Source organism: Grus americana, chromosome 5, assembly GCF_028858705.1.
Source record: "Grus americana isolate bGruAme1 chromosome 5, bGruAme1.mat, whole genome shotgun sequence".
Lineage (NCBI taxonomy): Eukaryota > Metazoa > Chordata > Aves > Gruiformes > Gruidae > Grus > Grus americana.
In genome coordinates, this window is record NC_072856.1 from 7,539,166 (window position 1) to 7,548,013 (window position 8,848).

Sequence of the window (8,848 nt, forward strand, 5' to 3'; positions counted from 1 at the left end):
TTACCTGGCTTAGAAAAATTCTTCCAGGGTTTTCTGGTTTGTTATTTAACCTGAAAAAAATAATTGAATGAATCTACAGCATATTTCTGTAAATGCTTTGGATTGCCACAACTCAAGTGACAAAAAATTTCGTCAGAACAGCAGGAAACATTGGTAAGGGTGAAGAGTGATATATGAAATGTATCTGCCATAGAAAATTCCACATGTGGAATCTGGATTTGGTCCCTTGCTCTTGGCCCATTGGGAGGTGAAGGTTTAGGAGACACCATATTTCTTCTTGTGGATATGCTACTTATTAAATTGTTCTTTAGAAATGTTCAGCATAGTATAGTATTAAGTAATAGTGATCATCTGGGCTGTAGAGCTTAATAGCTAAGAGCTGTCACATAACTGCATTTTCCACTTCCCTGTCTGCTGCTATGGATGAGAAGGGAGGGGACCTACTAGAATCAGTGACTTTCTCTATACAAATTTCCCCCTCTCCCCCAAAAAAGGTTTACATTTTTCATGATTCATTTTGCATCGTGTGGGATTGCCAGTTGTATATTCTTGCAGGCAACTGCTCTCTTTACACATTGAAATCAGGACAAGCTTTTTTTTTCATGATCACAAAATAACTTGCTTTAAGATTTTCAGAAATGTTTTCCCAAAATTTATTTTCACAACAGTACAGTCTCTTTACACCCTCAATAATTCCAGTGCCTATTCTCTGATACTTAAAATAGCTAGTTATTTCTGTAGCTTCCACCTGCATCTTTTGGAAGTGTCACAGGTTTATCTCTCATTACATTACTTTCTATTACTTAATCTTAGCCATTTTGCTCTAGTTCTTTATAATTTTCCTTTCAGTTACACGTCTTATTAAGGTACTCATATGATAGCTTTCATAATAATCATCAATCATTTTTATTTCAGAGTTTAACATTTTCTCTTTGATGTCTTTTAATTTTAATTTAACATATTCTGAATATTTTTTTTTAATTCTTTCATTTTCCAGTAACCTATTATGCCATCTTTCATCTTTTCCTATATAATGAAATTCAAATAGTGGTTTAGCTATTCATTCCTCAATTATGAACTGTAGAGACTATGAGGAGATGAATAGGTTTTGTGTGATAGATATTTTAGAAGCAGCTTTTTGGTTAGATTTAAAATAAACAGGAATATAAAAATTGATCAGAATTTAAATAAAGTGAAAACCTAAATCCGTATGCCAAGCAAAGAACCTAATTTATTTTACCCATATATAACATAGATTTTTCTTTAAATAGCCAATCACCAAGAAAAATAAATTCTGATGCCGACTTATTCTTCTTAGGTCTCTGAGAGAACTGGCAGAAATGGCTTACACTTAAGACTATATTAGGGTCTCTCCTTGTGTAGATACATAATAATAGTATTTCACAGGACTACTTCAAGGCATAACTGGCTAATCTTTGGAGAAATCATCACCAGCTTTCAGGTCATAAGAAAGATGGCTCAGTACTATTAATAAATATGTCCATTTGTTGTCACTGAATATTTACACACTTAAATCAGAAACATTTATATGGTGGTATGTTAAGCAAAAGTTTTATTCTGTTTTGAATCCTTTGTTCTGCAAAACCATTTTACTACTTGGTAGAGTTCGTGGATTGTATGAACTATGATGATGGTAGAGCTGCTTTGTTAAATTGTATTGCTGCTACACTGCTAGATGTGAGGAGCTTAGGTAGTACCCAATGGCACTCACCGTCTGTCGCTCCCTTGAACTGACTGAAGGATCTCAAAGTATTCCCTATCCATCACGACCACCACTTTTGTTACCGCCTTCCCCTTACTTCTGCCATTTCAATGCCATAGTCTGGATGTATACAGTGACGTTCAGGCTTTTCAACAGCATGAATGTGAAAGAAATGCAATACAAATATTTCTCATCAAGTAGAATTTTCTGTATTTCAATAACTGTTTCTTCCCTACTTGATTACATTACATCAGTGACTGCCTACTGTGGTTTGTATCTCCCTGCACAAATGAGCACTCCGGTGTTTTGCTTCAGGTATGAGAAATTTTTATGAAAAACAGATCCATTATTCCAATAGGCTTACTAACTTAGAAACAGATGATTTACAATATAAAGTTTTTAAAGTATTGTCTGATTTATGGCAGTTAAATTGTTGTAAATTTGACAAGTCCCTTGGACATCCAATGTTCTTATGGGAAACATGACTTTGGATTTTTCCTTATACCGATTTCACAGAAAATGTTCAATACTACACATTTAGTTTTACTGGTAAAGGTAAGTCTGAAATTCATGTCAACTCATTATAAACTTACATTTTGTTTCATTTAAAAACAATTCTCCTCCTGTTTCTGCCTCTTCCCACAAATGAAAAATATACTTTGGTAGAAACAGGGCAAAATCAGGCTCCTATCTTTTCCTCTTCTACTTCTAAGAGAAATGCAAAGGTTTAAAAATCACTGAAGAAAACATGAAGCCCTATATTATTTACATGAGTAAGGATTCTACAGATGGAGCTTGACATAAGGGTGATTCAGTGGTGTGGGTAAAACAGAAACTTCTCCAAACCTTTTCACACTAGTGGAAATATCTCTCATCTAGTATTTTTCTGATGCCTGGAAAGAAAAATACCCTTTTCCTTCCTCTCTATATAGTTTGTAATAGTGTAAGTATGCATTCCAGGTATTTTCTCCTGGCCACCTCACTGACTTCAGTGGGCATTGTATGAGGCCTTACTAGCAAAAATCCTTAGGCTGGATCTGTAGCAATTATAAATACATGGAGCTTTGTTAACTTGAGTGGAATTTTGCAGCTCAGGTGGTTTGCTTGTGTTTTCATGAGATTGTAAACCTCTATACATGCATGAACATAAACTGATATAAATGCTTACAAAGTACCTGCAGAGCAAATTCTTGCCCGTTGTGGTAGTTAAGCACCATAGTGTTCTGTATTACCAAGGACTGTTTCCTGTGAACATGTATACATACATACAAAAATATGTATGTTTGTGTTAGGTTGCAAAGCTACCATTGCATGTTCTTTATTTTTTAACAAAATCAAAATCCAGGATTCAGTAGCTAAATGAATACTGACATCAATGAGTGTTTTGCAATTTGATGAGAGCATGAGATAGGCCTAGATTTCTGTGGCTGAGTGGTTTTCTGAGTCCAGTTTCAAATGGTGCCATGCATCTCCAGTTTTACTTTGATGAGATATGCAGGTACATAGTCAGCTTCTTGTTGATCTGAAAAAGGTACAAAAGAAATGCAGAAACCTGATGCTTTCATGGAAACCATGGGAAATCAAGGGTCCTCAGCATGTTTGCAAATTGCATGTTAAGAAGTGCCTGAAGCTGATGACAAAAATTGGAGTTCCCTGAATGGAACTCCAGAGTACATTTCACACAGTGCGAAATCTCCATTGAAAATACTCTGCTCTGTGGCATTAAGATCAATACAAACTAAAAATTAAATGAAACTCAAAAAAGTAGTACCAAAATGGATAACCCCAAATCTTCTGACTCATTACGTCCTTTAACTGAAAGTTCATATATCCTTCAGCTGATACTAAAATACTTGGCATTAATCTATTGTTATGAATGTCACTGTTCTCTACAATTTGTTTAGGATTATATCTTTTTGAGTATTACAATTGGCAATTTGGCAGAGCATAAAGTATGAGCTAATGAGTTGAAAGAACAGACTGTACTTGCAAATTCAAAGCATTTACATATGAACTATCTGCAGTTTCTTCTGAAAATTTGTATTCCGAGTACCAGGTTCTGACCTCACTTGCAACTCCAGTACCCCATATTCAGCACAAAGAGTAACACTTTCTGATATAGTAGTTTCCCCTGTGTAAAGAAGTATCTCATATTTTGAATGTGTAACTCAAACACAACTTTAAAGTTACTGATGCTCTGCAACTTTCTCAGCACTGATGAAAGTCAGAAGGTAAGGATAAATGTGCCCCATTGCTTCTTCCTCTGATCTTTGCACATTAAACACTACTTAAAACACTTTCTAAAAAGCTCCAGGCCATTATTTTGGCCCCACTTTCCTGTGGAGGACTGCTGGAGTATGCCATACCTGGCTTGCACTTCATAAAAATAAAATAAAAAAAAATTGTTTATATCATAAATAATAAATCTCTATAGAGGTCTGTATAGAGGTTAAACAGCTTCTATACGGAGAGTTAACACAGATCGAGAACTTCATGGCTACTTAAAAAGATGAGCTGCTTAACAGATAAAGAGACCACCTTTTTTATTTTTAACTGTAGGATAGGCTTTGGACTACTCTACAAAGGCAAACTGATTCACAGAAGACTTAGAACAAAATTTGTTATAAGCCAGCAACAATACACTAACTCCCTCGATAAAGTAAAATGTTGCTTAATCTTTTTGTATCATGGTATCACCTAAGAGAGATATATTAATCAAGCAGCCTGCTTTACCATTCTACTGTAGCTTACTCCACATTAATTTCCCTCTGTAAACAAGTTCTGGAATTCATATGGAGAAAAAAATTATAAAATAATACAAATCTCTTACGGTGCAGGATTTACATTTGTCAGATGTTGGTGATTATGAAAGTTATGAAACTGTAGTTGGCAAATTATAAACTGAGCACAGTTTGGTGGTCTTTATGCTCCTCAAGCTTGTCCTAGAAGCATAAACATTAATAGGCCACTACCCCTTCCCCAATGCAACCAGCATCTATACAAATGCTCTATTTTCACCAGTCCTTCTCCAGATATGGCATTACTCTTTGTTTCCTCCTCATAAATTTTCTGGAATTGTTAACCTGTAACTTAGCTTGGATTCTACCAGTGCTACATGTCACTTTTTCAAGGAACTAATATGAGTTCCTGTAAAAAATATATGAACCAGTTATGCACAATTGTGTTTTCATGCTAATTGTAAGATTGGCTAAATTTCTGATCGGGCAAAACTAGTGGAATGCAGCCAAATTCCTAATATTACTTACAAGTGTAGAGAATAGCAATGCCTTTAGCAACTTCTGTTCATTAAAACTTTGAGATGGGTCCTTTAAATTTATGTTAACATTGCTTTCCAGTTTACTAGAAGGAGGAAAGTTATGCTGACAACGAGACAGTGTTATGGGGGGTGAAAAACATACATGGTCCAATCAGTGAAGCCGGAGGTGGGAGGAACAGCTGCTTCTTAAGTAATGACATATAAGTAATATTAGTCCCATTGGTTTAATTACATTGTAACCTTAAACAACAAACATCTGTTTTGCATGTTTTCTTCCCAGAGGCCCTGACATTTCCAACATAACCAAACCTTCTTATATTTTTCATGATAAAATAGTTTGAGGCAGTCAATATTAGGAATATTACTAGTATTTAAAAAAACACACAGCCAAACCCAAACTCAATCCACAGGAAAAACATAAACATAGCACAGTTGTTCTCATAGTTTTCTTACCCCCTATATTCTACTTGGTTGTATGCTACAGAATGCAGACATGAAGGATGGGGGAAAGAGTAGATTAAGATGTCAGTATTTTTTTTCTCCTTTTCTCCTGTCCTCATGAATGTTTGCAAAGAATACGTACCTGTGATCTATGAGACATACTTAACTTTCAGATCAATTCTGTTTCCAATATAAAAATAGCTGGTGAATCACTGTGCAGATCTCAAGCATGTTTTTAAATTCCATTATGTTTTCCTTTCTGTCTTTGATGCATCTACAAAAACAATCCATTTTTAGGTCTTGTATACTTGGTGTATGATGTACTGCTGTGATAAAGGGTGAGGGAATCTGCATAAGTCTATGTGCCATACAGGAGGTCTGAGTGAATCACAGAAAAAGGGAGAAAATCCTACAGGGCAAAGACTTGTTTTATAGTAAAATTCAATGTCCTGAAAAATTGTGTTTGCAAGTAGATGCTTCTAGATATCAAGTCCCGGGTCCCTAGAAATACCTAGAATGAGACAGCTAGGTAGGAAAGTATGTGGGAAAGATAAGTTGGCTGGATTGTCTTGTAAATATGGTTGTGTGCTTGTCTTTTGGAGAAACTTACCTAAAATCAGGAAGTCAATAATGTTCAGTGGAATTTAATTATGGTGTAGAAAATAATTTTTGAAGGAGGATTACAAATGTAGAAATGTATATAAAAATAAATATTCAGGATGCTGTAAATTGCATTATATTCATATATTTCAAGAAAGATACTGTATTTATTAAAGACGGAATTCAAGTTTAGAATTCATTTCAATAATTAATGAAAAAATCGTTGGGGTAATATTGTAAATTTTATAGATTATGGTACATACAAGATTAGTTGTGTCTATGAAATTTTATAAATCTGTAGGCTGTGGAAATTCACAATTAGAGATATGACCCAAACCCCCAAACTGATAATGCACTAACCACACACTTAAAAGGCATTTCATTACTTTAAGTCTCATATTAGAATGTACTGATTGTTAAAGATGTATTAAAATAGTTGGAAAATAACTGCTTTTCACGTTGTCAAAAAATATTTGCAAATACATCATATTCCACAAATACTCTGATCTGAAATACAAAAATATCTGTTTGAAATATTTTTATATGCATTCTAAACATAATAATCTTGTGTTTTGATACAAAATGTGCCTGAATTTAATTTAAAAGGTGTAAAAACTAATTGGAACCTACAAAAAAAAATCAGAATGGAATCTTTGCATGACATACTTTTTCGTTTTCCAGGAAGACTGTGTTGTCTTGCATGCAAAAATGGGTAATTCCCAGCTACTTTCAGTCTACCTAGCAGTTATTTTCAGAGACAGATTTTGCTTTTAAAATGTTCTTTCTACAGTATCACAACAGAATACCTTTTACTTGCCACTTCCATGACACATGTTCAGGATCAGATCAGAGTAACTGGCAAATCTTGCTGCAGCTCTTCAAGCCATTACCAGTGCCAGCTATTCGCCCTGACCCTTTTTTTGAGTGTTTTCCTCTCAACTAGAGAGTCAAGTTACTGGAATGTGCATGCCCATCTTAGCCAGTCTAGTCTGAGCTAGCATTTTAGCTTGAGCAACTCATAAATGTGGATTTTAACCTAAGATTCTGAATTATGAACTGAAACTGCAGAGACAATAACAGACATTGTCTTCTTCAGGCTCTGCTACAGGAAAATAACCTGAAGCAGAAGAACAGGCATGCAACGAAAAATAATTGAAATAGTAAAATTTCTGAGTTAATTTATCAGTATCTTCTCTGCCACATTAGCAATCTTAATCATGGTAGTACTTATGAACTAGGATGAAGTTTTCCAGTCTTTCTTCTCAGTGTAGTGCCTTTAATCTGTGATGGAAGGCCATATTTTTAAACTGTAACATCATTCTTGTGGTTTCTTTTTAATTTGTAGGTTTCTTTTTAATTTGTAATGCATTTGTAAAGTGACCATCAAAATAATCCTCTAATCTCACAAGATACTACATCATTGACCCTAATCAGTTGTCGTCATATTATGAATGCAAGTAATAAATTAGATATCTTAGGAAAGCATCACTTTGGGAGTTGTGATAACCTCAGGTATGTTTATATACAGACTCACGTCATGAAAAGACGTCTTCACACATTCTGTGAATAAGATGCACAATAGTAGCTCCTGCATGCATCGTCTCGCATTTAGTTGTGTTAAAATGCAAGTTTGTTAAACAGCCATGGAAGTTTTCAATTTTAAACTGGGCCAATGAGATAAACATTAGATGAAGTCATCCGACTCCACTGGAAAAACTCCAGTTAATAAGGTTCCCCATTAACACAGTGGATTGCAATCTGTCAGCATCTTCTGTTTTATATTGATCTTTCCATCCATATTTCTCAATGCTAAATGAAATGCCTAAAATCTAGAAATTTTATGTGAAAAACAAACTAATTTGCTCAAAATTTCTACATAGTTATTTGACATTTAGTTCCATAAAATTAGAACTGATTGGCAACACTTATTTTAGTGTTTCAGCCCATTTATTTTTTTGTCTTGTAGTATCTGTTTCTAGGCTTTGTTTGGGCCTGATTCAAAGCTGTTGCTCTTAATATTACAATTTTTTCTTGGAGCTAGATATTGTTTCACAGTGTATGCTGAGGATATAAATAGGAAGTAAATGCGTGTTATTTGTGTTTTAGATCCCGTTACACAGGGCATATCTAAACTGCTAATGATGGCCAGGAAGCACTGGATCCCTGATCATTCACTCAGTTCCTTGGTTTACTTAGGATCATTCCAAAGCTGGAATTGGAGTGGTCCCAAAAAGCAGGCTGAATCAAATCAGTGCATTAAATTTAGCTTCCGCTACCTATGCAGTCTTTTAAAAATCTCAGAATGTTTAGCACCGTCATGCCACTCCTTTGGTCCTTTCTGTCACCTCAGTTTTGTGCTATGAAATCAAGCGCTCTGGTAGGCTGTAAAGAAGCCATTGTATTATTACAGACGCTTTGACATTTTAAAAGTGTACATCCATGATAACATATGCGGGCAACAGAGCACCACATGGGGATTAGAAGATAGTGAGATCCAAAGGCTAGGTACCCTGGATGTGGGCAATCTACCCCAAAAGAGGCTACCCTTAAGTACTGTGGATGCAAATCAGTTCACTCCACGTGATGTTGGGGTTGCTTAGGTATTTGAAATTGGTAGTGTTGAGAACATGAGAAAAAACATTCAGGGTTGGTTTTCTGCTCTACCTAAATAATTTTGCATGGGAGGAAGTGGTTTAAATTTGAAATTTTGTGTTGCGCTCATTCCTAGTTAAGGATAATTTTTTTTTTTTTTTTTAAGAAAAAGAAAAAAAATGTACTATCCTAAAGCTCTTGGGAAGAAAAAGAAG